Genomic DNA, 11,773 nt, shown 5'->3' on the forward strand with positions numbered 1-11,773 from the left:
TTTATTGATTGTTATTAGAGTTGTCCTGGTTTTCCTCCTTTTGCCCCCATTCACCCAGCACCCCCTACTCCCTTAGGCAATGTCCCCACCATTGTTCATGTTCATGAGCCATGTGTATAAGTTCTTTGGATACTCCATTTCCTATACTGTACTTTACATCCTCATGGATATTCTGTAACTACCTATTTGCTCTTCTTTTTTTTTTTTTGCCAACCAGGGAATGTCTAATATCTGAAAAGTTGCATCCTTTCAGGAGAAGGGGGAGCGGATTAGGAGAGTCACCTGGTTCTCTTCCCCTACATCTGAGAGGAGGCAGGCCAGAGGCCTGTCCACAGGAGAAAAATAGCACCCACATGGCTTCTTGGTGCCCTCCCTATCATGCCACTAACAATGTCCACAAACCTTGACTGTGGGGGGTACTCAGGGCAGCAGCTCTGCCCAATTCTGGAAGGCCAGGCCATCCCTTCAGGGTGCCTTGATTGTTGATTTCCATTTGTCCTTTGTTGGTTGCAATTTCCTCTAAGATCTTGTGTATCCCTTAATGAGCCTGGTGCATCCTCTCTCTGGGTTCACCACATTGCAGATAATGCTCTGCCAGGTATCCTACTCCTCCTTAGTTATGGGCTTCTTGGCCTGAATATGACACTTCTGCTCATCTATCAGGACTGGGCCAACATTTTCCTTCCCTGCGGAACTGTGCCACTGGTCCAGTGAGAGGTCTGGCAGAGCCTCAGGCTGCTGAACCTTCATCTTCTCCTTGTTGTTCTTCTTCAACTTCTTCCCCAGTGGAGGCGGTGCTGGCCTTGCAGCCTTGGAATCCAGAAGGCAAACAGCTCTGCTGGACATCCTTACTGCTCTTCTTCTTTCTCCTTTCCTACCCTTGCCCCCAAGACTTGTTATGACTCCTAGAGTGCTTGGGAGAGCCAGAGTAAGCCAACCCCACCAACACATATTTGTGGAAAAAACAGCTACAAGGTGACTTTCCTATTTCTACTTCTCAATCCCCTCACCTTTTTATCCATTCCCACACACCCAAATCCCATCTAGCCACCATCAAAACACTCTCTGTATCCATGATTCTGTCCCTGTTCTTCTTGTTTGTTTCTTAGATTCAATTGTTCATGGGTATGTATTTTTGACATTTTATTGTTCATAATTTTGATCTTTTTCTTAAGTAAGGGTTAACATTTCATATAATAGTGGTTTGGTGATAATGAACTCCTTTAGTTTGTTCTTGTCTGGGAAGCTCTTTATCTGCCCTTCGATTCTAAGTGATATCTTTGCTGGGCAGAGCAATCTTGTCTGTAGGTCCCTGCTTTTCATGACTTCGCATATTTCTTCCAATCCCTTCTAGCCTGCAGAGTTTCCTTTGGGAAATCAGCTGACAGTCTTATGGGAACTCCCCTGTAGTAATTTTAATTATGATGTGTGTTGGATGTGTCTTGGAGTGGGCCTCTTTGCATCCATCTTGTTTGGGACTTTGTGCTTCCTGAACTTGCATGTCTATTTCCTTCACCAAATTAGGGAAGTTTTCCTTCATTATTTTTCAAGTAGATTTCCAATTTCTTGCTCTTTCTATGCTCCTTCTGGCACCCCTATTACGTGAATGTTGGACCTCTTGAATTTGTCCCAGAGGCTGCTTTTTTATCCTCTTTGTTTGGATTCTTCTTTCTTCTTGTTGTTCTGATTGTTTAGGTTTTTAGTTAGTTAGTTAGTATGTTTTGCTTCCTTATATTTGATTCTCAACTTCATGCACTCTACTGTTTCCCTGTAAAGTATTCAATATTTCAATTAGTCTATCCTTCACTTCTGACTGGATTCTTTTTATGCTGCTGAGTTCCTCACTAAGTTCCTTGAGCATCCTTGTAATCAGTGCTTTGAAATCTGCATCTGGTAGATTTTGTTTGGCTCCTTTTCTGAGTTTTGATCTGTTCTTTCATTTGTGCCATGTTTGTCTCCTTGTTTTGGCAGCCTCCCTGTGTTTGTTTCTATGTATTAGGTAGAGCTGCTTTGACTCCACATCTTGGTAGCATGGCCTAATGCAGTAGGTGTCCTGTACAGTCCAGTGGCACGGCCTCCCCTATCACCCAAACTGGGTACTAGAGGTGCACCCATCTTGTGGGCTAAGTACTCCCTCCTCTTGTACTGAGCCTTGGTTACTGTTGGCAGGTCAATGGGAAGGATTTACCCAGGCCAGTAGGCTGCAAGAACTGCCTGTGATCACTTACCACCAGCCTCCACTCTCCATGGAGGATCAGCTGTGCAGGGGCAGGGTGGTGGTTCTCCAACGTGCTCTGTTGCAGTCCACTGAATGCACTGGTCCTGGGGTTCCCAAAAGGTGCAGGCCAAGGTCAGCCCCACCGGTGTTTTGCCTGGGGTCACTTGAGCTATAAAGCAATTCGATATGGCTGCTACTTGTGCTGGGCTTGGAGATTCCCAGGTGAAGCCAAGCTGCGAGTCTAGGCTGGATGCTGCAGGTGCAGGGCCTAGAGCTCACTGAGGCCAGGTGTTGCTTATTTGATAGGATTTAAGAAGTTATGAANTATTTCACTTAGCATAACAGTCTCTAGGTTCATCTGTACTATTGCAAAAGGTAAATTTTTCTACTTTCTTACAGCTAAGTAGTATTTCATTGTGTAAATGTCCCATAGTTGTTTTATTCACTCATCTACTGATAGATACTTGAACTGCTTTCATATCTTGGCTATTGTTAACAATGCCACATTGAACATGGGGGTACTTATGTTCTTTCAACTTAGTGTTTTGGGTGCCTTCAGAAATATCCCCAGAGTGGAATTTCTGGGTTAAAAGTGAGATCCATTTCTAATTTTTTGAGGTATCTCCATATTGCTTCCCACAGTGGCTGAGCAAGTATGCATTCCCATCGACAATGCAAAAAAGTCCCCCTTCCTCCACATCCTCACCAGCACTTGTTTGTTGATTTATTCATGACAGCTATTCCAATGGGTGTGAGATAGTATCTCACTATGGTTTTAATTTGCATTTCTCTGATAGTTAGTGACATTGAGTATGTTTTCATATGTCTATTGATCATCTGTATCTTTTCTTTGGAGAAGTGTTTATTCAGGTCCTCTGCTCATTTTTTAATTGTGTTTTTTTTGTTTATTTGGTGTTGAGTTTTTCAAGTACTTTATACATTTTGGATATTAACACCTTATCAGAGGCATTGGCTAATATGTTCTCCCATTTTTGGGTTGTCTTTTTATTTTGTTGATGATTTTCTTTGCTGTGCAAAAACTTTTTAGTTTGATGTAGTCCCATTTGTTTATTTTTTCTTTTGTTTCCCTTGCCCGCAGAGATATATCTGATAAAAAATTGCTACAAGCAAGGTTTGAGATTTTTCTGCCTATGTTTTCTTCTAAGATTTTCATTGTTTTGAGTCTAACATTTAAGTCTTTAATCCATTTTTAATTTATTCTTATTTGTGGTATAAGAAGGTGGTCTAGTTTCATTTTTCTGCACAGATCCATCCAATTTTCCCAACACCATTAAATTGAATAAACTATCTTTAGCTCATTGTATGTGCTTTTTCCTCTGTCAAATATTAATTGACTATAAAGTCATGGGTTTATTTCTGTGCCCTCTATTATGCTCTATTGATCTGTGTGTCTGTTTTTATGCCAGTAGCAGGCTGTTTTGATTATTATGGCCTTCTAGTATAGTTTGATATTAGGTGGTATGATTCCTCCAATTTTGTGGGTTTTTTTCTCAGGATTACTGTTGACATGTGGGGTCTTTTGTGGTTCCATATACGTTTTTGAAATATTTGTTTTAGTTCTGTGAAATATATCATTGGAATCTTGATAGAAATTGAGTGGAATGTATGGATTGCTTTAGGTAGTATGGATATTTTGATGATGTTAATTATTTCTATCCATAAACATGGTATGTGCTTCCACATATTTGTATCTTCTTCTTTTATATATTTTAAATTGTATTTTATTGATTGTTATTAGAGTTGTCCTGGTTTTCCTCCTTTTGCCCCCATTCACCCAGCACCCCCTACTCCCTTAGGCAATGTCCCCACCATTGTTCATGTTCATGAGCCATGTGTATAAGTTCTTTGGATACTCCATTTCCTATACTGTACTTTACATCCTCATGGATATTCTGTAACTACCTATTTGCACTTCTTTTTTTTTTTTTGCCAACCAGGGAATGTCTAATATCTGAGAAGTTGCATCCTTTCAGGAGAAGGGGGAGCGGATTAGGAGAGTCACCTGGTTCTCTTCCCCTACATCTGAGAGGAGGCAGGCCAGAGGCCTGTCCACAGGAGAAAAATAGCACCCACCTGGCTTCTTGGTGCCCTCGCTATCATGCCACTAACAATGTCCACAAACCTTGACTGTGGGGGGTACTCAGGGCAGCAGCTCTGCCCAATTCTGGAAGGCCAGGCCATCCCTTCAGGGTGCCTTGATTGTTGATTTCCATGTGTCCTTTGTTGGTTGCAATTTCCTCTAAGATCTTGTGTATCCCTTAATGAGCCTGGTGCATCCTCTCTCTGGGTTCACCACATTGCAGATAATGCTCTGCCAGGTATCCTACTCCTCCTTAGTTATGGGCTTCTTGGCCTGAATATGACACTTCTGCTCATCTATCAGGACTGGGCCAACATCTTCCTTCCTTCTTCCTTTTCTTATCATTCCTTTTCTTGTCCTTCTGTTTCCCCCACTTCTTCTGCCTATCCCTAGAGGAAGAGGAGGAGGAGCTGGATCATGGTCTCGTCTGGGCCTGGTGTTTGTTTCTCTCATCCACCCCAGTGGAGGCGGTGCTGGCCTTGCAGCCTTGGAATCCAGAAGGCAAACAGCTCTGCTGGACATCCTTACTGCTCTTCTTCTTTCTCCTTTCCTACCCTTGCCCCCAAGACTTGTTATGACTCCTAGAGTGCTTGGGAGAGCCAGAGTAAGCCAACCCCACCAACACATATTTGTGGAAAAAACAGCTACAAGGTGACTTTCCTATTTCTACTTCTCAATCCCCTCACCTCTTTATCCATTCCCACACACCCAAATCCCATCTAGCCACCATCAAAACACTCTCTGTATCCATGATTCTGTCCCTGTTCTTCTTGTTTGTTTCTTAGATTCAATTGTTCATGGGTATGTATTTTTGACATTTTATTGTTCATAATTTTGATCTTTTTCTTAAATAAGGGTTAACATTTCATATAATAGTGGTTTGGTGATAATGAACTCCTTTAGTTTGTTCTTGTCTGGGAAGCTCTTTATCTGCCCTTCGATTCTAAGTGATATCTTTGCTGGGCAGAGCAATCTTGTCTGTAGGTCCCTGCTTTTCATGACTTCGCATATTTCTTCCAATCCCTTCTAGCCTGCAGAGTTTCCTTTGGGAAATCAGCTGACAGTCTTATGGGAACTCCCCTGTAGTAATTTTAATTATGATGTGTGTTGGATGTGTCTTGGAGTGGGCCTCTTTGCATCCATCTTGTTTGGGACTTTGTGCTTCCTGAACTTGCATGTCTATTTCCTTCACCAAATTAGGGAAGTTTTCCTTCATTATTTTTCAAGTAGATTTCCAATTTCTTGCTCTTTCTATGCTCCTTCTGGCACCCCTATTACGTGAATGTTGGACCTCTTGAATTTGTCCCAGAGGCTGCTTTTTTATCCTCTTTGTTTGGATTCTTCTTTCTTCTTGTTGTTCTGATTGTTTAGGTTTTTAGTTAGTTAGTTAGTATGTTTTGCTTCCTTATATTTGATTCTCAACTTCATGCACTCTACTGTTTCCCTGTAAAGTATTCAATATTTCAATTAGTCTATCCTTCACTTCTGACTGGATTCTTTTTATGCTGCTGAGTTCCTCACTAAGTTCCTTGAGCATCCTTGTAATCAGTGCTTTGAAATCTGCATCTGGTAGATTTTGTTTGGCTCCTTTTCTGAGTTTTGATCTGTTCTTTCATTTGTGCCATGTTTGTCTCCTTGTTTTGGCAGCCTCCCTGTGTTTGTTTCTATGTATTAGGTAGAGCTGCTTTGACTCCACATCTTGGTAGCATGGCCTAATGCAGTAGGTGTCCTGTACAGTCCAGTGGCACGGCCTCCCCTATCACCCAAACTGGGTACTAGAGGTGCACCCATCTTGTGGGCTAAGTACTCCCTCCTCTTGTACTGAGCCTTGGTTACTGTTGGCAGGTCAATGGGAAGGATTTACCCAGGCCAGTAGGCTGCAAGAACTGCCTGTGATCACTTACCACCAGCCTCCACTCTCCATGGAGGATCAGCTGTGCAGGGGCAGGGTGGTGGTTCTCCAACGTGCTCTGTTGCAGTCCACTGAATGCACTGGTCCTGGGGTTCCCAAAAGGTGCAGGCCAAGGTCAGCCCCACCGGTGTTTTGCCTGGGGTCACTTGAGCTATAAAGCAATTCGATATGGCTGCTACTTGTGCTGGGCTTGGAGATTCCCAGGTGAAGCCAAGCTGCGAGTCTAGGCTGGATGCTGCAGGTGCAGGGCCTAGAGCTCACTGAGGCCAGGTGTTGCTTATTTGATAGGATTTAAGAAGTTATGAAGCATGAGCCAAGACGAGCCATTTATATGGAAAAGCAGCTTGGGTGGCATGAAATTTGGGTGGGGAGGAATCTCTAGGGGTCTCCAAAGTGGGTGAAACAGTGTTAGCCAAGTTGACGGAGTCTCAGATATGGCACCAGCCTGCCAGCTCTTTGGCTTTGTGGGGGAAGTTTTAGAAAAGGGACAATGCCTTCTGCCAGCCTTGATGCCAGCCACTTCAGTTTCTCTCTGTCTACCACCAATGCCTTTCAAGCTGCTACCCTGGTGCTGGAGCCCGGAGAGAGTGAGGCTGAGTAAGTGAGCCAATGTGTGGGTTCTTTAAGAGGAACTGCTTGGGGCTCCAGAATTTTCTTCCACTGACTCAATCCTCACTGTTTTTTTGCAGTCAGAAGTTGTGGGGACTTATCTTCCTGGCACTGGAACCTGGGCTTGGAGGCTTGGTGTGGGGCTGGGGCTCCTCGCTCCTGAGATACGCCTCCTGAATTTTCATCCAACACATGTGGGTGTGGGACCAGCCTGTTCTGTGTCTGCACCCTCCAACCAGTCTGGATGGATGTGTTTTCTTTAATTCTGTAGTTGTCAGATTTTTTTAGTGTTGTTCAAGTGTAGTTCTCTTCATTTTCATCTCACTATGCCTCCCCAGCGCCAACCATCTCCACCTCCCACCCTCAAACCTAACTTCTTTGTTCTTGTCCATGTGTCTTTTATACAAGTTCCTTAATGGCCCTTTCTATGTTATCCCTCTTCCCTCTCCTCTCTGGTAACTGTTAGTTTATTTTTTATTTCAAGACCAGAAGTGTATCTTCTTTAATTTCTTTTCTCAGTGTCTTATTTTTGTAGCAAAAGTTATTGAACTACAGTAGTTGTACTGCTTGGTTAGTTTTATTCCTAGTTATTTTATTCTTTTTGAATCAATTGTGAATGTAATTGTTTTTTAAATTTCCCTTTCTTTTAGTTCATTATTGGCATATAAGAATGTAACTGATTTATGGATATTAGTTTTTGGCCTGCTACTTTGCTGAATTAAATAATTTCTTGGTTGAATTTTTGGGTTTTTCTATAAAGTATCCTGTCGTCTGCAAATAATGAGCCTCAGTTTTACTTCTTCTTTCCAATTTCAATGCCTTTTATTTCTTCTTGTCTGATTGCTGTGGTTAGAATTTCTAGTACTATGTTGACTAAGAGAAGTGAAAGTAGATACCCCTGTCTTTTTCTTGATCTTAAGTGGAACATGTGTAAAAGCGAGTATATATGTATATTCCTCATGGAAGTATAACCAGATGGTGAGGAACATGTGTATTTTACAATTTTAAAAAATTGCAATTTATCAACAGTATTCCAATGTCAGCTTGCAAATGGGTCTGCTCATTTCATCCATTTGAATATCATGTTAATTTTTTGTCATAGAACAATTAACAAAGAACAATTGTTTGTCATACCATTGACTTCTGTTGGAATTTATTTTCCTGTCTGATTTACTTGATACTGTACTTTCTAGCTTTTCATCAGCCTCCCTGAATCTCTGTTTTCTCTTTTTATTGGCTTATTTTATTTGTCAGACCCATTAAATAGTTGTTACTGAAACCTCAGTTTTTAGCTTTACAGTCTATCTCTATTTTCCTTTAAAATTAGAGAAAACCCTCAGTTCCAGTTTTTTTTTTTAGTGGGTTCCTGAAAGTAGAACTAAAATTTTTAAGTCTGGTAATATATATCCAAATTGGTATATCCTATTTATTTACACTAACTGCTGATAGTAGCAACTTTCTTGCATTTTGGTCAAACAAGCTCCCCCTACCATGCTGAGAGTTGAGTAGATTAGTGGATGAAAAAAATAATATTTCTTCTAACCCTTAGCCAGTCTTACAGATGGTCAAGTTCTTAGTCCATTTTAAATAGAAATAATTATTCCCTGTGTTGTTCTTCATTGCAAAGATTAATTAATGTGGTCAACTGAGAATCTATTTTCTGTGAGTGAAGAATATGGCCATGATGGGTAAGAAACTTGATGAAAGTGGTGAAGTACAAAGTGATTATTGTGAGTATTCGAGGAATTCACTGGAGAAATGTGGAAGAAATGGCAGATAATATCAAGAGCCCAAAGGACCATGGAGACCGTGAACTGGGTACTAATTTGTATGGATTATTTTTAAGTATTCAGACCTAGTAGTCTAGGTATTTAATTACTACCTATATCCATTTGGAGTGATGTAGAGTTGGGTTTTTAGAGAGAAAGGACTAGTAAGTGAGATAGTTGAAAATGTTAGCAGGACTGTTTATATAATAGATTATGGAGTTTAGTACTGCTGAATTATATGCTTTTTCAAAACATAGAGTATTAGTAGATAAATGATAGAGGACCTCATTTTGACTGAAAGAGACTGAAGATGGTTGATAATCACACTAGATAAACAATTTAAGAAACCATTTGTCAGAGTTACTGAAATTTCCTATTTCATTGAACTTCTTGTCCATGAATATTTATAAATTAATGGTAAAAAACATCCAGGAAAATAATGACAACAATAGTGAGTGTAGAAAGAGTGTATTAACATATCAGAATCTCAGAGGCTGGATTTTTTAATGAAAAACTGAAGGACAATAGTTTCCAAGTATGTTTGTGAAACTAGGTCACCCATATCATTTAGGATGTGAAACAAAGCTCTGAGGTGAGAAAAATATTTTAATTAAGTCAAGGAAGGAAGAAAGTGGTTATTGAAAGCAATATATGTAGATATTGAGGAAATGGTATTTGGAGAAGTTAAACCATATATCAAAAATTGTTTTAGAATTATTTTTAATCTCAGAAGTCCAGGTGTGTTTTATACAGTGTGTCCAGTCATAATTTGTTTTGATGTATAGCATTTGTGACTTCAGCGTGCTCTTTTACTCTGAAAATTCATGTTTGTCTTTATTATAGAAATTTCCTGTTCATTAACCCCTTGTATATGCTGTAAGAATCCTTTCTATTCTTTACTCATGAAACTTCTTATAGACCTAAATTGGTGCCTTCTATCCTAAAATCTATGGTTACTAATGCCTTTTTCATATTTTCTATTGATCAAACTTACAACTTATCAATTACCTTTAGTTGGTCTCATCTACTATGTAATTGATCCATTCTCTTTCTAAATTTCAATTTCTATATCTTTTAACTCTAGTTTTTAATTGTTGATTCTCTTGTTTATTGCATATTCTGAATCTCCCTCACGGTTATTTGTTTGTAAATTTGCTTTCTAATTTTGGCTGATTACCTCTCCGGCAGAGGTTGTTCTGCAAGTATTGGAGCTGTTCCTAAAATATTTTGCTTATGTCAGGAGCCCCTATGATCAAATGGTTGTAATATATTTTACTGTGAATTTTTTGTCTTGAGTTTATATATAGGGTTTTTGAGTTTATATATTTTGTACCCCATAGCCATTCTGATGTCTTAAGGTAGTTCCATAATATCTTAAGGAAGATGATAAGAATCTTACAGTTTCTGAAGTTTGTAAGGTAAAATTCTTCTAAGCTTTGGAACTTGAAATAGACAGCTCAGCAAAAACCCCAACTTTATTTAGGAAACTCAGTTCTAGCTTAAACTCCTACTCATCACTCTACCTTTGTGTCTGGTTCAGGCATCTGTGAATTTCACTTTCTTGCTTTCAAAATTTATTGTATTTTTAAAAATATGTATTACCCCAGGACAGTGTAAAATGGAAACTCTCCTAATAATTTTATGAACCCAGGATAATTTTAAAGCCAAAACCTGAAGAACACAATATTAAAAAATATATGAATACAGGTGAATCTCATTTATTAATATAGACATTATATATACATTATACCAAATATTAGAAAATAAGTTTTTACATGGAAACACTGGAATCTTAAAATAAATGCCACTTGGTTGAAGTTTATTATTTTGACATATTGTTAGAGTTTATCAATGTATTTCTTTACAGTAACAAATTTAAAAGGAGATATTATATAAATAGAACTAATAAGAAAATGTAATTATTAAAATTCAGCAGCCATTCCCTATAGAAAAAACATTTCTGTATAAGGAAGTTTAGTGCAAGTTCTTAGTAGAAGTATACACTCTAGTATATTAGAGCTATAACAATAGCGTAGGTGAAATTTTTATGACCTCCTGAGTAAGATAAGAAAGATGCAAGTAGCTTTGTACAATATGATCAATTTTTTAAATTAAAAAATGACAAAACCTATATCTATGTATTCATGTATTCATGTATGACTATATGAGCATATAATGGATACATGCTAGGTTGCTGACATATTGGGAAATGGGAAAGGCTGAGGTAGCCAAAAGAAAAAAACAAGGGGAGAAAAAGAAGAAATTCAGGAAAAAACAGAAAAGGAGAAACATATTCAACTAAAAATTAAACATGTGAGCTATTATTGAATGTTATTTAAAATAATATATGGTTAATAATCTTTAATAATGCACGAATTAAAGATGATCAGGATAAACCCACTTCTTAAAATTATTTCACTAACACCCTGGCCAGGTGGTTCAGTTGGTTGGAGCATTGTTCCATACACCAATGGTTTGCAGGTTTGATCCTCAGTCAGGGCACATAGTAGGTTGTGGGTTTGGTTTTCAGTTAGGATGTCTATGAGAGGCAACTGATGGATGTTTCTCTCTCACATCAATGTATCTCTCTGTCTCTCTCTCTCTCAAATCAATAAATATATCCTTGGGTAAAGATTTAAAAATAATATAAAATAAGAATAAAAAATTTTAAGTATTTAAAAAACATTTCAGTAAGGCCAGAAAGATGGTGGAGTAAGAAGCTACAAGAATATGTCTCCCCACATAGACAACAATTGCACTGGAAGAATTTGTATAACATAACTTTTGGAAATCTGGAGTCTATTGAAGGCTTAAAACTTCCAAGGAAGTATTGGATGGTAATTTGTGATTAATATTTTGTCCATTTTCACTCTGGACAGCTACCACCATACTCCCAGAACCATCGCAGAAAGCTGTGCAATGTTCCTGGAGCAGATTGAATAAAGTTTGAGGTAACTCAGATGGGGAATAAGGACCCTGCCCTTCAAATATCAGAGATCTGTATTCTGATCACTGCTGTTTCTACAGAGGAAGGTGCAGGCACAGCGATAGGCAGCCATAGTTGCAACCTTTCCACTATTGTTGCAAGTTTCTCTTCCTCTGGTCAAAGCACTTCCAGGGCATTTACAGGATCAGTATCCCTTTTTACCCAACTTAAGTTTTCT

At 39.0% G+C, this 11,773-nt stretch overlaps 2 pseudogenes; both read right to left on the reverse strand.

Moving 5' to 3' along the window:
* Nucleotides 1-420: 420 nt before the first annotated feature.
* On the reverse strand, nt 421-2,248 carry LOC119003997 (ADP-ribosylation factor-like protein 6-interacting protein 4; annotated as a pseudogene).
* Nucleotides 2,249-4,379: 2,131 nt separating this feature from the next.
* LOC119003998 (ADP-ribosylation factor-like protein 6-interacting protein 4) lies at nt 4,380-6,243 on the reverse strand (annotated as a pseudogene).
* Nucleotides 6,244-11,773: the final 5,530 nt, after the last annotated feature.

Source organism: Sturnira hondurensis, unplaced genomic scaffold (assembly GCF_014824575.4).
Source record: "Sturnira hondurensis isolate 20B ecotype Veracruz unplaced genomic scaffold, ASM1482457v3 Scaffold0018877, whole genome shotgun sequence".
Classification (NCBI taxonomy): domain Eukaryota; kingdom Metazoa; phylum Chordata; class Mammalia; order Chiroptera; family Phyllostomidae; genus Sturnira; species Sturnira hondurensis.